The sequence below is a fragment of the Pan paniscus genome, chromosome 5 (assembly GCF_029289425.2).
Source record: "Pan paniscus chromosome 5, NHGRI_mPanPan1-v2.0_pri, whole genome shotgun sequence".
NCBI classification, from domain to species: Eukaryota; Metazoa; Chordata; class Mammalia; order Primates; family Hominidae; genus Pan; species Pan paniscus.
Genome location: NC_073254.2, coordinates 115,198,670 through 115,213,366, shown reverse-complemented (window position 1 = coordinate 115,213,366; position 14,697 = coordinate 115,198,670). Strand labels below are relative to the sequence as shown.

The 14,697-nt window shown below is 34.7% G+C and overlaps 1 long non-coding RNA gene across 1 annotated transcript in view; it reads left to right on the top strand.

The window, feature by feature from the left end:
- Positions 1 to 14,353, top strand: part of LOC134730613 (uncharacterized) — a 123,003-nt gene extending 108,650 nt beyond the window's left edge. Inside the window, exon 4 of the long non-coding RNA XR_010112477.1 lies at positions 9,639 to 14,353. This is a non-coding gene — a long non-coding RNA (uncharacterized LOC134730613). The remainder of the gene's footprint in view (positions 1 to 9,638) is intronic.
- Positions 14,354 to 14,697: the final 344 nt, after the last annotated feature.

The window sequence follows — 14,697 nt, the reverse complement described above, 5'->3', positions numbered from 1 at the left end:
AATATTAATTCATTTATGAAAGCAGACCCTTATTTAGGATAGGAGAGGCATTAAGTTGCCAACACATGAACTCCTGGGGGATACATTCAAATTATAGTAAGTTCCAATTTGGTATGTATTGACATAGCAAGGGCACTATTACTTCCAGTGTATTTTTAAATTGTTTGTAATTTAGTGCTGAAGATTCTTTAATTCACTATGTACATGTGATGGGCTATCATTACCTGTACAATAAGTGATTGAGCATGCAAGTTAGCATTCTGTTACTCCTCTACTATTCAATCTTAATATGACACAAACTGTGGATGACTGGAGCTTCAGCTCATAGACACGACCTTTGTATTTCAGTCAAAAAGTCACAACTCACCAGAATTTAGCCTTAGGGATGAACTCATTTGTAACCTACAATATGATACTCTTACAGTTTTTATGATTAGTATGATGAAAATACATTCAAGGATGACCTTTTAATATTCTAATGGTCCTTACATAAAGTGGAATTAAACATCATGCACATATTCTTGTAATTAAAGATTTATTTATTAATTTATTATTTTTCGTCTGTGATTTAGTAATGCTAAAAATAAGTGTACAAGACCATAGTAAGTTTATATTATGCATATATGTGTGTGCAGTAATTCATTTCAATGTATTTTACTACTCTATACATCTCACTATTCTGTATTTTTTCTTATTTAGAATTTCTGATACAAAGTGGTATTAGCCATTTTAGTCCTTCAAGGAATATCATTAAAGATAAATAACTGGCTGGGCGTGGTGGCTCACACCTGTAATCCCAGCACTTTGGGAGGCCGAGGCGGGTGGATCACGAGGTCAGGAGATCGAGACCTTCCTGGTTAACACGGTGAAACCCTGTCTCTACTAAAAATACAAAAAAAAAAAAAAATTAGCCGGGCGTGGTGGCGGGCACCTGTAGTCCCAGCTACTTGGGAGGCTGAGGCAGGAGAATGGCACGAACCCGGGAGGCAGAGCTTGCAGTGAGCCGAGATAGCGCCACTGCAGTCCGGCCTGGGCAAAAGAGCGAGACTCCATCTCAAAAAAAAAAAAAAAAAAAAAAGATAAATAACTGATGCTCTGGCAGGCCATTAGAACTCACAGATAGCATTTTTACCTTATCTTTTTAAACTTCAAATATCATTTGATGGGGAAATATGATTTCTTCATAAGCAGCAGTTTGGAAGTTTTTGAACACTAAAGTTTTTGTATTCTGAACATGATAAAATAAAATATTTTATGAAAATAATGAGTCGTAGAAATCTATGTAGAAGATTCTGCCAGGCCTGCAAATCTTCAACATTTATCTTTACTCCTAGGTGCTCTGTCCTCAGATGTTCTTCCCTTAAAAGCTTGGACTTGCTATGATGAGTCTCTATAATAGTACCTCTACCTTATAATTTGCCCTAATAAAAAGCTCATGTTTCTAGTCAAGAGATAATGGAAACAGTTGGGGGAAAGTGGGGAGGGAAGGAAAAAGAGAAATTATTTTCCTAGTCCTTAGGGTTCTTGGATGTTATATGCAAATTTAATCCTTGGTTACTCCCTGGTTCTTATTGTCATTGTGGCTTTGTGCTTATACAGTCAAACTAAAAGGAGAATAAGAATTTACCACAATTTTTTATACATAATTGTCCCTTGGTATCCAGTGTCAATTGGTTCCAAGACTCTTCCTGCCAATACCAACATCCACAGATATTCAAGTTTCTTATAGAAAACAGTGTAGTATTTGGATATAACATATGCACCTCCTCCCATATATTCTAAATTATCTCTAGATTACAGTATGCAATACAATATAAGTAATTTGTAAATAGATGCTATAGTGCACTTTTATTGATATGTTACTTTTATTTTATTTTTAGCTTTTTAAAAATCCATATCTGTTTCAATCTGAAGATGTAGAAACCTCAGATATAGAGGGTTTACACTTGCTTATCCTCACCATTTCCAATTATAGTTCTGGGTATCAGAAAAAATAGATTAACATAGGATAAAAACATGTAACAATTGTCATATTACTCTTCCATTTATTCCATATTTATTGATAGACTATGTGCCGAAAACTGTTCCAGGTAGTGAATAAGAGACAACAGGCCCCTAGCCTCAAGGTGCTTACATTCTAGTGAAGAAGACAGACAATAAACAAATACATGTCATGCAATTTCAAATTATTATAAATGTTATCAAAACACTTAAAAAGGATAATGAGAGAGGAGAAATGTTAGAGGAAATGTTGAAGACAAGGAAGTGTCAAAAGCACCAGCTGATCAGGTATCCAGAAGATGATAGTGGGAACCATGTAAATATCTAAAAGAAGAGTATTCCACACAAAAGAAAGCAAATTCAAAGACTAAAAATGAGGGTGGAGTTCCTGTTTGAGTATGGCTATTGTAGAATAAGTTTAGGAATGTTTCAGAAAGTACACACTGTGCCCAAATCAGACAGGGCTCAGTAAGTTATGTTTAGAAAATAGACTGTTATTTTGACTATGATAAGAGGCCTTTGGTGAGTTCTAAGCAGGAGAGTTACAGCACTGATTAGTCTTTTAAAAGGTGACTCATATGAAGGAAATATTATTGTCAGGACAAGAGTGGAAACTGGGAGTCAATGAGTAAATCCAAAGTTGCCTTGGACTAGAGTGTCAGGATGGAGGTAGTGAAAATGCTCGAAAACACTACTTACTGATGGTCAGTATCTTGTGCATGAAGGTAACAGATGAATCAATGAGGAATTCAAGGCTATTGAGGTAAGCAACTGCACGGAAGATATGGCAAGAGGTCTTGGAAAGTAATAAAAGATTCTGTATTGAAGATAATTCAACAATTGTTCTTACTATCTTCTATGAGCAAGTCCTATAAATATTACACATATAAATACAATAATATTTATAGTATAATTGCATCATACTACAATAATGGTATATATAATATAATTGTATCATAATATAATTAAATATTAGGGCATGGCTCTTGAATTTCTGTGTGGATAGACTGGTAGATATAACTAGAACACAATATTATGGTATGTGTGGTAAACGCCATAAGAGTAATAGAAAATAAAAACAGCAAGTGATAGGAGTTTGGAGAATGGAGAGACATCTTTTGAGATGTACATGAACAAGTTTTACAGTGAAGTTTGCATTTGAAAAATCATATACTATGGTAGAATTTTAATCTGCTGAGTTATGTAGGAAATGCATTCAGGGAAAGGGATTTCTTCAGAAAAAAATGAAACTGTAAGAAAAGTAAAGACAGCAATAAGTCTAGTTTGGTTAGAGCAGATGGTGAATATATATTTGACCCATGTCTGGAGCTAAAGCTAGAGAGATGGGCTGAGACCTAATGTAAATGACCTAAAATGCCCATTAAAATTAGTAAGTAGACATTAAAAAATGGCTTTGAAAAGTAAGCAGTGGCAAGGAAAAGTTGCTTGTATAATGTTGAATGAAAAACTAGTACTCAAAATTATATTTGCATCATGATCCCAACTATACACATACATATAAAATAAATGGAGTAGTGGTTTTAGAAATGCCAAGTTGTTTCAGGATGATAGTAAACCTTTATTTTTTATTTCTCTATTTCATAAACATTCTGTCATTAACATCAACTAATATAATAACATAGAATATTATTTAAATGATTCTAAATATGGAATTGGAAAAGAAAGAGAATTGGCCGGGCACAGTGACTTATGCCTGTAATTCCAGCACTTTGGGAGGCCAAGGCGGGTGGATCACCTGAGGTCAGGAGTTTGAGACCAGCCTGGCCAACATGGTGAAACCCCATCTCTACTAAAAATATAAAAACTAGCCAGGCGTGGTGGTGGGCGCCTGTAATCCCAGCCACTCGGAAGGCTGAGGCAGGAGAATTGCTTGAACCCAGGAGACAGAGGTTGCAGTGAGCTGACATGGTGCCACTACACTCCAGCCTCCGACAGAGTGAGACTGTCAAAAAAAAAGAAAGAGAATTTAAGAAGAATAATAAAGAAGACTATGAATAAATAAACAGTAATATCTTCAATGTATATATTAGATACCTCCTAAATACCAGGGTTGTACTAGACACTAGTAATACAAAAATTAATGCAAGAAATCCAGCTTGCTGTGGACATGCACATGAGTGGTCAAAAACTATTACTATATTAATAGTTAAGCCATATACCCCAAAGGTTGATATGCATAGAAATCACCTGGGTATTTTGTGAAATGCTCATTCTGATTTAGTACATGGTGGGTGTGTCTTCTGCATGTCTATCAAGCTCTCATGTGATGACAGTGCTGCCTTCTATGCAACACACTTGCATGAGGGTAAAGGAAGTAGTTCTGGAGAATATCACACTTCAGATGAGATTGGATAAACTCAGTGAAATTAGCCAAATGAAAAAGGGAGATAAACTGGGTCCTCTCCTTTCCCCCTTCAGAATTTAATGTTGTCTTTGAGCGCTAAACTAGTAATACATGGCTATAAAATATGGCCTCTGTTTTCTATAATAGAAACAAATAGAGGATGTCAATAAATATGTGATTGAAGAGTTCAGTAAGCCCTGAATCGACAATGTAGATAAAGGCCAGGAATGTCAGGAATGGCAGGCAATTTTAATTTGATAGATGAGTATCTGATCAATTTTACTTTACATGTGTGTAGAAGCATTGCATGAAAAGAAAAGTTTTATCCTCTGGAAAAGTACTTCTCAATATTGTCAATTACTGCAATCTGGGACAATTTAAAACAATACCAATTCCCCACCCTACTTTAGATGAATTAAATCAGACTGTGGTATCTTAAACACCCTCAGATGCTTCAAACCAGAGTTGAGAAGCACTGAGGTAGAGGAGAAAATATAAAAAATAAAAAGAATCAGAGGTTGGCCGTATTGAATAACATAACCAAGAAAATCGGGGGCCTCAGCACATGAAGTTGCAGAGATCACGCTTTCAGCCCCATAAAAGAAAATTGCACTGGATGGGTTAAACAGAAAAAAAAACAGACTATTGAAGACTATTGCAACAGGGACCAAGACTAGTGTAACAGCAAAGAAAAACTGAACTCAGTTCTACTGAAACAAAAGGTGGGAGAGTTTTTAAGTGCCGCGGTGAGCTAGCGGAAAATTCCTTGAAGACATTAGTGGGGAGATTGGTCGATGTGTTAGACTACCTGTGTTTGCTAATTAGCCATTATAAAAGTTAAGCTCCTTTTCTTCCACAGAGAGTGGGTAACTGAGACTGGGGACTTTATCTTTCTGATGGTTATATTTCAAAGCAATGACTCTCAGGTCCCTGAGAGACATTTATGAATGATAGAAGGTCTGAATCTCAAAGGAATAAATGCAAACTGTAAAATAAAAGACAGATATAAGCTAAAAATAAAATTCTACCACCCTCACCAACTGAATGGATCCCCTTGTGGGCCAGGGGGCCCCAGAAAAACCTTAAAGCTGAGTTCCTGGTCATGATGAGATAGGAGGTCAGACACAGCTTGTTATATCCCCTCCTTTTTGTGGTTTACAAACAACACAACTGACCAGTGTTAATGTTAAAATAGAGATCCTAAGACTGACAGAAAAGACTTTTTGTGGCAATAAGATACCAAATTATAAATAGGACCTAAGGCGATGCCTGGCCAGGGCTAAGTCATGCATCCCTACACTTAAAGATAAATGATTCTCTAACAGCCATAAGATTTTTCTTTTTCTCTAGCAGCTAAGCAAGCATTGGCCTCAATATAAGCAATATTAAAACAATGTGTAGCTGCACCGGTTACTAACTGACCCCTAGTTCCTGTTCCACAACTACATGTAACTACAGCTTTGATTGTCAAGAGATGGATTTCAATAGCTTTCTTTTGGTAAGAAGACTGGAGACTATGGACTGATTCTGGCTGGTTTACAGAGATAGTGCACTTGCATGAATTTGTGTCCTGAAAATACCAATTGGTATATAACACCAAAAACTGTAATATACTTAAATGTTGTCTCCATCCCAAAATAAACTAGGTCATATGTTACATGCATGTTTGTTCAATACCCATGTGTCAGGACCATTTTCATTAATAATCATAGCTCCTTTTGTAACCACTGAATATGTGTGTTCAGAATAAAACTCTTGCCCCAACCTCTCCTCCTTCCAAGTACCTGTCTCTGGTCCTGGCTGGAAGCCTGCTTCTCAGCCTGTGAGATGGCCACCTTACAGGCTGTAGCACTTCATGTGAAATAAAGTCTCTTTTTCTCCTTTCCTGATTATAAAATATAAAATTAACACAGATTAACAAGAGAAAAACATATAAATGTATTTAAATTTATTTAATATAAAATTTATGTGACATGGCAGCCTTCAGAAATGAAGACTTAAAGACCCAGAGAAATTGTGTATTTTTACAGATATTCAGGGCAGAAATATACTTGGAGTAAAAGGGCATCATCTAACAGTAAGAAACTGGGGGGAATTTAGCAAGACCTGCTTGTTCAGGTTCTTCCAGGCCTCCAGTATAGAGAAGGATCACTCTACTGAGCATCCTATGACCTACTTTCAGGGAAGGTAGATCAGATAATTATTTTACAACCTGCTTCAGGAGAGAAAGGCCAGAGGAAGTCAAAGAGTGATCTTCCTGCTTCTGTGGTTTTCCCAATTTCCTGCAGCTTAAAATACTCAGTATTCCAAGGTAGCATATTTTTTTAGTATCATTTTCTGAGCTCCATCAGCCTATAATCAGGAAAAAGCCTATCTAAAGGTTAGTCAGGTTAAGGAGAACATTAAGAGAATTCTGGCCTACCTTCATACATTAGAATCAGACAATTGTCCACCTTGTTCCAGTTCTAGGGTCACCGTACTTCTGGTTAAAATTTGGCTTCTTGTGGACACCCGAATAGATAAAAAAATCACTATCAGTTCGAGTAGACCATTCTAGTATTCCATTCCATAAAAGTGTTATTTTATTAAAGTGGATTATTATAAATTCCTGAAAAAAGTCTGTCTAATATAATGAAGTTCATAGTTTTATCAGTGTCCAGAAATCTATCAATATTTTAGACTTTCAATTTCAGAAATTTGCATTAATATTCATTCTAAGTTACAAAAAACTCAGAATACTATTAAAGCATAGTTTAACAACAACACATTATGAACTAGTATTACATTAAATTTTCTGCAACTTAGCAACTCATAGACATATATAATAGTAGATAAAGCTCCAGTAGTCAACATTGGCTATTATTTTCTACATACTTACAAGGATTAATTCAGTTAACACTTAAAAAATATTGGAGCAATGTAATTATTATCATCTTTCATACATAAGGAAAATGAGGGAACTATATTTTAAAAAATAACTTGCCTAAGTCACAAGGTCTAAATTAACGTTGCTCACTTTAAGACTCTAGTAATCTATATTATTTGCAAATTTCATTTCAAGGGCTTATTATATTTGTCTCTCCTTCTCACCTTCAGGGAGCCTTAAAAGAATTTGTTTCTGTCCTCTGGAACCATTAAAGGATGTATGTACCTCCAGTCTACCTTTCAAACTGCTGTTTTGTATCCCAGGATTATTATTACCATGTTCTTAAAGAAGAGTCTTTTCTGATTGTTATTTTGCTTCATAATTTTTTGTTATTGAATCTTACCCCCTACTTCTTTACATGTTCCTCTTTATTAATCAGTTTCCATGATGTCTTATAGCATTATTATCATTGCATTTTTGTCTGTCACTTTATTTGGAAGTCTGGATTTCCACATGTGATGTAGCTGTCAGATGTAAGCAGCTACTTCTTTGTTTCTTCTGAGTAAATGGCAGTAAAGGGAGGCTACTACATGCACCCATAGGCCACTCCCTGAGTAAAGAGTTTTGTTTCTCATTAAAATATCCCTTTTTTTTTGAAGTAACCAGATGTAATTTCCTATCTTCATCTTCATTACAGACATATGACCAACATAATATTACCTTCCAAATGACTTGAGTAACTGGATCTATTTTCTTCCTCAGGTTCTCATTTTCTCACTTCTCATTCTACAATAGATTTATTATTGAACTAGGGAAAGATATTCATTGCAAAAGGTGACAGGAGCTTTTTGGTTTTCCCCTTGTTCTCTGAAACTCTGGACTGTGGACTTGGGAAGAAAAGTGGCTCAGCTCCCAGGGCTGAACACATTAAAACAAACTTACTGTAATGGGTTGACCTTCTGGTTCTTGGTTTGAAGTGGGTATTATGAACAAGGGACTATATTTACCATCTCTCTGAGAGTAAGGTCTTGTTCCTGTGGACATTAGGATAGGATGCAGTGGTTACATTTCAAGAGAATTATGTTCCAAATGGCAGAGCCCTGAAGAAACTTGGCTGAATCTTGAGAGATTTGTTGTTGTTATTGTTGTTTGTGGGATGGATTTATTAGAAAACTGCTGCAATAAAAATCTAGACCTGAAGATATTGTGAAAAGAAAAAATATATTTTAGAGTTAAAACAAGTGAATCAAGGTGTCTAGAAATCCATAGGAGAGTCTTTATTTACAAGTTTAAGTGTGCTATCATTTTTACTTTACAGCTATGACTGACCTGCCCTCAGCAAGACATGCCATTTGAATTTTCTAGCTTTTATGATAAATAAATTAAACTGTGCCTGTTCTTACCCAGACTCTCTTTTAACCCAAATGAACCTGCAAGTAGACATCATTGGCTTGGGCTCTTTTCACTGGGGGTAATGTGGGCAAGAAACATATATAAGGTTAAAAGAAAAGGAAAACTGTGAATGAATGAGTAGAACCTTAGACAGAAATGGAAGGAGAAGCTGACCTTTTCTTGTTAAAAACTAATTATTAGGTCAATAGAGAGCAGTAAGAAGTAAAAGGAGTCCTCCAAGCATATCCACTGCAACCACTTTGTAAGTCAACTGTTATTAAAGCATTATTTAGTTACCCACTGAGACGAAGGCAAGATCACCATCAGGGGATGACACACAGCATTTTGATTGTTTCTTCACACAGTGGGAAATTTGTGGGTGTTTTTTTTTTTTTTTTTTTTTTTGCATTTTTAGCACTACTTTATAAACTCTAAATTTAAGGTGTTAAATATATATGCTTTTCTTTCTGTCTTAAATAGAATGTAGGATGGCCTTTGAAATAAAATGTAATCACAATTTAAGTGCCAGTTTCTCTCAATTATTTTTAGGTGTCATGTTATTATTATGTGTACTAAGAATATTTAAAAAGTATATTGTATGACAAGCCATTCTTGTAATGTGAGGCAGGCAAACCCAGAAGTTATTAAAAAAAGGAGCTTATTACCAAAAGAATTATTACTGAGTCAGTGAATAGAGACATTATGAGAAAGAAGTATCTTATCTTAGAGTGACGAGGCTAGGAGCGATACTACCTATGGAATAAATGAAAATTACTTGATCCAAATCAGAACGAATCCTGAATCTTGCTCTCCTAAGTAATATGCTGTACCGAAGCTTAGGTAAGAACAAGTTAATCTCATTCTTATAGTGTCGATTAATATAAAAATTCAAAATACTTCCACTTGTGGGTATCACTGTGCTTGTATAATATCAGTGTGCCTTGGCTATTAGGAAAAGGTTTAGCAGAATAAATGAAAATAGTTTGTGACTCATTTTAATCCTTTTCCTTACAGCCAACACTTCTGGAAGGAGGAGCCAGTAATAAATATGAATTTCAAACTGGAAATAGCTGAAAGAAGCAAAAAGCTCCAAGACCATAGGATAGGGATTAGAATCAGAGACTAAGCTGAGAGGATCATAGTGCCCATGTGAACTGCTTCAGGGAAGAGCAAAAGCCTGAGCGTGCTAGAAAGTGAGACAGCTGGTGACTGGGAGCACATGGTAGGAGAGCTGCATGGATAATTGTTGGCTTCAACAAACGTGGATTCACTACAGGCACTGGGGAGTAGATATACATGCACCCAGGCTTACGTCTGTGTGTGTGAGAGAGTGATATGCACATAAGCAGGAAAATATCTGCAATTCCTGTCATTCTACTTTGCTTTCCTGTCAAACATCAAGTTAACAAATAAGCAACTGAAAACCATAGGCTTTCCACAGATGGAAGTAAGGTGGTTGAAAGTGATTCACCAACTAATAGATAACTATTTCTCATTGGAAGCTTCAAGGGGACATGGCCTTTATTCTGCTAGAACACAGGTCAAAGAGATTGAGCTAGTTGAGAGCTGTTGTCTGAAAGACCTTGGACCGAATTATACTGACGTTATCTACACAAACACAGATCACACCAGATGCCAGGTGGCTGGCAGAAGCATGGATGACAGTTATAGAAAGAAGATGCCTGAGACTGCAGATGGGGAGGGAAGAAGACAGAGGACTGAGAACATGACTATACCTACCTTTACCTGAGTTCATTTTTTGCTTAATGTAGATATAGAGTGAAGAAAAAGAAAATGATACAGATTCACTTTTAGCTAAAGTTTTCGCTGATAGCTTAATATTAAGTGCAGAGAAAATGTAGTAACTATCAAAAAATTAATTGGCTATTAAAAATGGAAAGATGAGATATGTTATAAAGACAGGCAGTATTATAGGGTCAGGTCGATTAAATACAATGCAATTTCCTTGTTCTCTGTAGTTTCCCTTATACCATCTTGACAGTGCATGCCTTTCATGCCAAAGAATTTCATAGTAAGGAGTGTTCTACAGTGTTTTATGAAAGCCAAGAATTTGTGACCAAAAACAAGCACCACCACCACCACCAATAACAAGAAGAATAAACAGTGTTGTAATATGACACACTGGTAAAATATGCGTCTATAACATGATCAATAAAATGGTGATAACAAGGAATTTATAGAGTTAGCATGAGAATTAGATGAAAATATACATGCGTATGTATGTATGTATTTATGTGTGCACATGTAGGTGTGTATATATTCAAACAATGCCTGTCTGACTCATTTTAATAATTCAAGGGAAGTGATTATCCTCCTAAGCCATCAGTTCTCATAAAGGAGATAATGCCCATATTGCTGACTACTCTATCCCAAGTTACTCATGTCTAAATGCACAGGGAGTGCTTACTAAATATTTGTTAGAAAAATTAATATTAAATTGAGAACATGTCTATAAATTATGTGACAGAACTTTCTAAATGTTATATTCTACTTACTGTATTTTTAATTTGACAAATAAGGGTAATACCAACTGTTCAACTTTTTATGTAATTAAGAAAATACTTTAGTGGTTATTTAAATAATTAACTGTTGAAGTTTAGAAGGATATGATATTAAAATAATGTAACAGTTATTGTAAATTGATTTTATGATGGCTTTTTGATATCTCCTTTATGTTATTACATCACATACTTAAGTTAAATTTTTCCCTTTGGAAAAAAATAACAAAGAATTAACACTTTACTATAGTAGATAATGAGCAAGCTAAAAATATTTTTAAAATCTAGTGTTTTGAGTACAATACTGGAAATTACATATATAACTGAGAATTAGTATATGTATATGTCTCTATAAACCATATACAACAAAATGATTTTTAATTATGTCAGTATTTGCCGAAGATATTATTTGATTATTACTGCTATAATTTCAATAATAATTCTGAGTAGTAACTTTAATATTTTATCTAAATGACATTAGTACAAGTAACTACCTTATAAAATATTCTAATTTAAACTGAACTAAATTATTTTATTTTTAAAAGCAGATGTTTAATCAACTATTAAAATGTTATGCTTATTTTATAAATACATACATAAATCAAGTATTACATGATGTTTATTAGACCATTCCATTCATATTTAGTATTATACAATGAAAAATTATTTTTTTGGGAAATTAAAATGTTTAGTGGAAGCTTCATCTGTCAGAGATTGTAGGATCACTGGTATGGGACTAGTGCTTTCACAAAATAAAATAAAATAAAATCTGAACAAAATATGTAAGACAACTAGTTTCAGGCATAGAATCATAGGCAACTTGAGATTGCAATCCCTGAAAAAAGGGAACCCTGCAATCCCCTCTCAAGATGGGCTATACAGCCTCCACACTTCTGCACTTTTGGACTATGTTCCAATTTGTTTCAGAGAGCTTGAACACAAGAAAAGTGCCGTGATCCCTCTGAGCTGAGAAAACAGAATAGAGCTTGTGGCTTCTGAAGCAGCCAGAATATAAGATATATAAGATATTCAAGTCACCAGACAAAGGGAGTCAAGAAGAGTTGAATTATGAAGAATTTGTTTTTGAGGCCTTCACTGCATGCTGAGCTGCACATATTCTTGTAGGGACTCAATTATTACAGAGTTGAAAACAGAAGAGAAACACTAGGGTTTGAGCAATGCTGAAAGATACTGGAATTCTGGCCCAGCAATAGAGGAGAGTTGATATCCCAGGTATTCAGCTAAAACAATAAAAAGATTATGCATTAGGAGTAAGAACAATTTCTTATAGTCTACTCTAGAGTACTGATAAAAATTCCTAAAATCAAGCCTAATAAAGTTCACCTGGTAGAACTTTAGATTCAGAAAGTGTTTCCTGTGGCAGACTGCCACAGTTACTACTTGAGACTGTCACTGTGACAGTTATTATTGTTACTACTTGAAACCATCATTACAACAGTTACTACTGTTACTACTTGAGACTGTCATTACAAGACTGAAGGAAGGGGCAAACCGAACATAGAAATGAAAACTTAAAGACAAAAGAAACTGTTTTAAAGGAAGGGGCCAGGGGAAGAAGAAGAGAGCTCACTGCTTCTATTGAGCAAAGGCAGCCACCACACTGAGCTTCCACAGCCCTTTGTATTTATTGGGTAGAAAAAGCAGGCAGGAGTAGCTAATAATTGGTCAGCTGCCTGATTGATCACAGGTTCATATTATGGCTAACAGGCTTCAGATGTGCCTAATCAGAAGAAACACTAGTGCCTGGGTCGTGACTGCCCTCAGGATTCCTTCTGGCCGGCAGCCACAGTTTGTCAGTTTGCTAACAACCTGCTTTCATGAGAACAGTTTGCTGTTTACTCATATAGCCTCCAGTGGTATGCTGAGTTAATCACGACCCTCACTTTTTCGGCCTTCAACAGTTTCCTATTCAGTTAGAGGCTTAAAAAATACCTTATGTTTTCCACAGGTCCACCCTAATGATATGTTGAAAATAAGCCTTAACAAGTTAAAATCTATGGTCTTCACAAAATACATTGGCAATGTTAAGTGTACAGTCAGTGTTAAGTGTAATGTCCAAAAAAAGAAAGAAAGAAAGAAAAGAAAAGAAAATGTTACCCATGAACAAGAAAAAAATAGAAATTGACTCTGAAGAGAGCTCGATATTGGAATTAGCAGTCTTTAAATCTACTACCAAAATATATCGAGGGGAAAATATGTTGAAATATTCATAGGAAAATGTGGATGTAATGAGTAAACAGGGTAATATAGCAAATAAACGGAATGTATAAAAAGGACCAAGTGAAAATTGTAGAGCTAAAACATATAATTGAAATAAAAAAAATCACTGGATGAGCTTAAGAATAGTATAGCAATGGTAGAAAGAAAGGTCAATGAACTTAAAGATAGTCTAGTAAAAACAATCTAATTTGAAAAACGGAGACAAAATTATTCAATACCAAGGGAAAGATCCTGAGGGACCTGCAGAACAATACTAAAGTTGAACATATGTGTAATTAAAGCATCACACAGAGAAGAAAGTAACAATGAGGCAGAAAAACATTTGAAGAAAAAATGGCCAAAGTTTCCCAAATTTGATGAAGAACGTTGATGTACAGATTCAAGATGTTCGGTGAGCCTTGAGCAGGTAAAATATAAAGAAATTTATATCTAAACACTTCATATTCATCAGTTTAAAAGAAAAGATCAAAGGAAAATTTTGAAAGCAGCTAGGAAAAAAAGAGCATATTATATCAAGGGAAACAAAAATTTAAATGACAACTCAGTGTATATCACATACAGTAGAAGATAAATGGAAATGGGAGGATACCTTTGAAGTGCTGAAAAAAAAAAACCTGTCATTACAGATTTATATGTCCAGGGTAAAATAAGTAGTTTTTCAGATAAATTAATGTTGAATTAATTATTAGGCCTCCACAACTACAAATAATAAAATTTACTTCGGACTGAAAGAAAATTAGTTGGAAATTGAAATCTATAGGATTAGAAATGGTAAATAAGTTGGTAAAAATAAAAATATTTTTTGTCTTCTTCCAATTCCTTTAAAGAAAACTAGAAATTTAAAGAAAAACTATATTGTACATAGTGGTTATAATGTGTATATGTATACATATTATATGTTAAATACATAAAGGTAATAACACCAGAGACATTCAGTAAACAGAATTATAGTTTTGTTAACTTGTTGCATTAATTGTGCAATACTGTAATCAGCTTGACCTAACTGCTATTACCACTACTACATCCAACAGTTAAACAATACATATCCTTTTCAAGTCTACAAAGAAGATTCACCAAGATAGATTATGTGCTAGGGCATGTAAATCTCAAAAACCATAAATATTACAGAGTTTATTCTTTGGGGAAAGTGAAAATAAATTTTAAAATAAGAAAATTTTGAAATATCTGCAAATTAAGTAATACACTGGTAAGTACTCCTTCAGTCAAATAAAAAATCTCAAAGGAAATATTAAAAACAATTGAACTGAAAAGAAATGAATGCACTAAATACCCAAATTTGCAGGATACAGTTA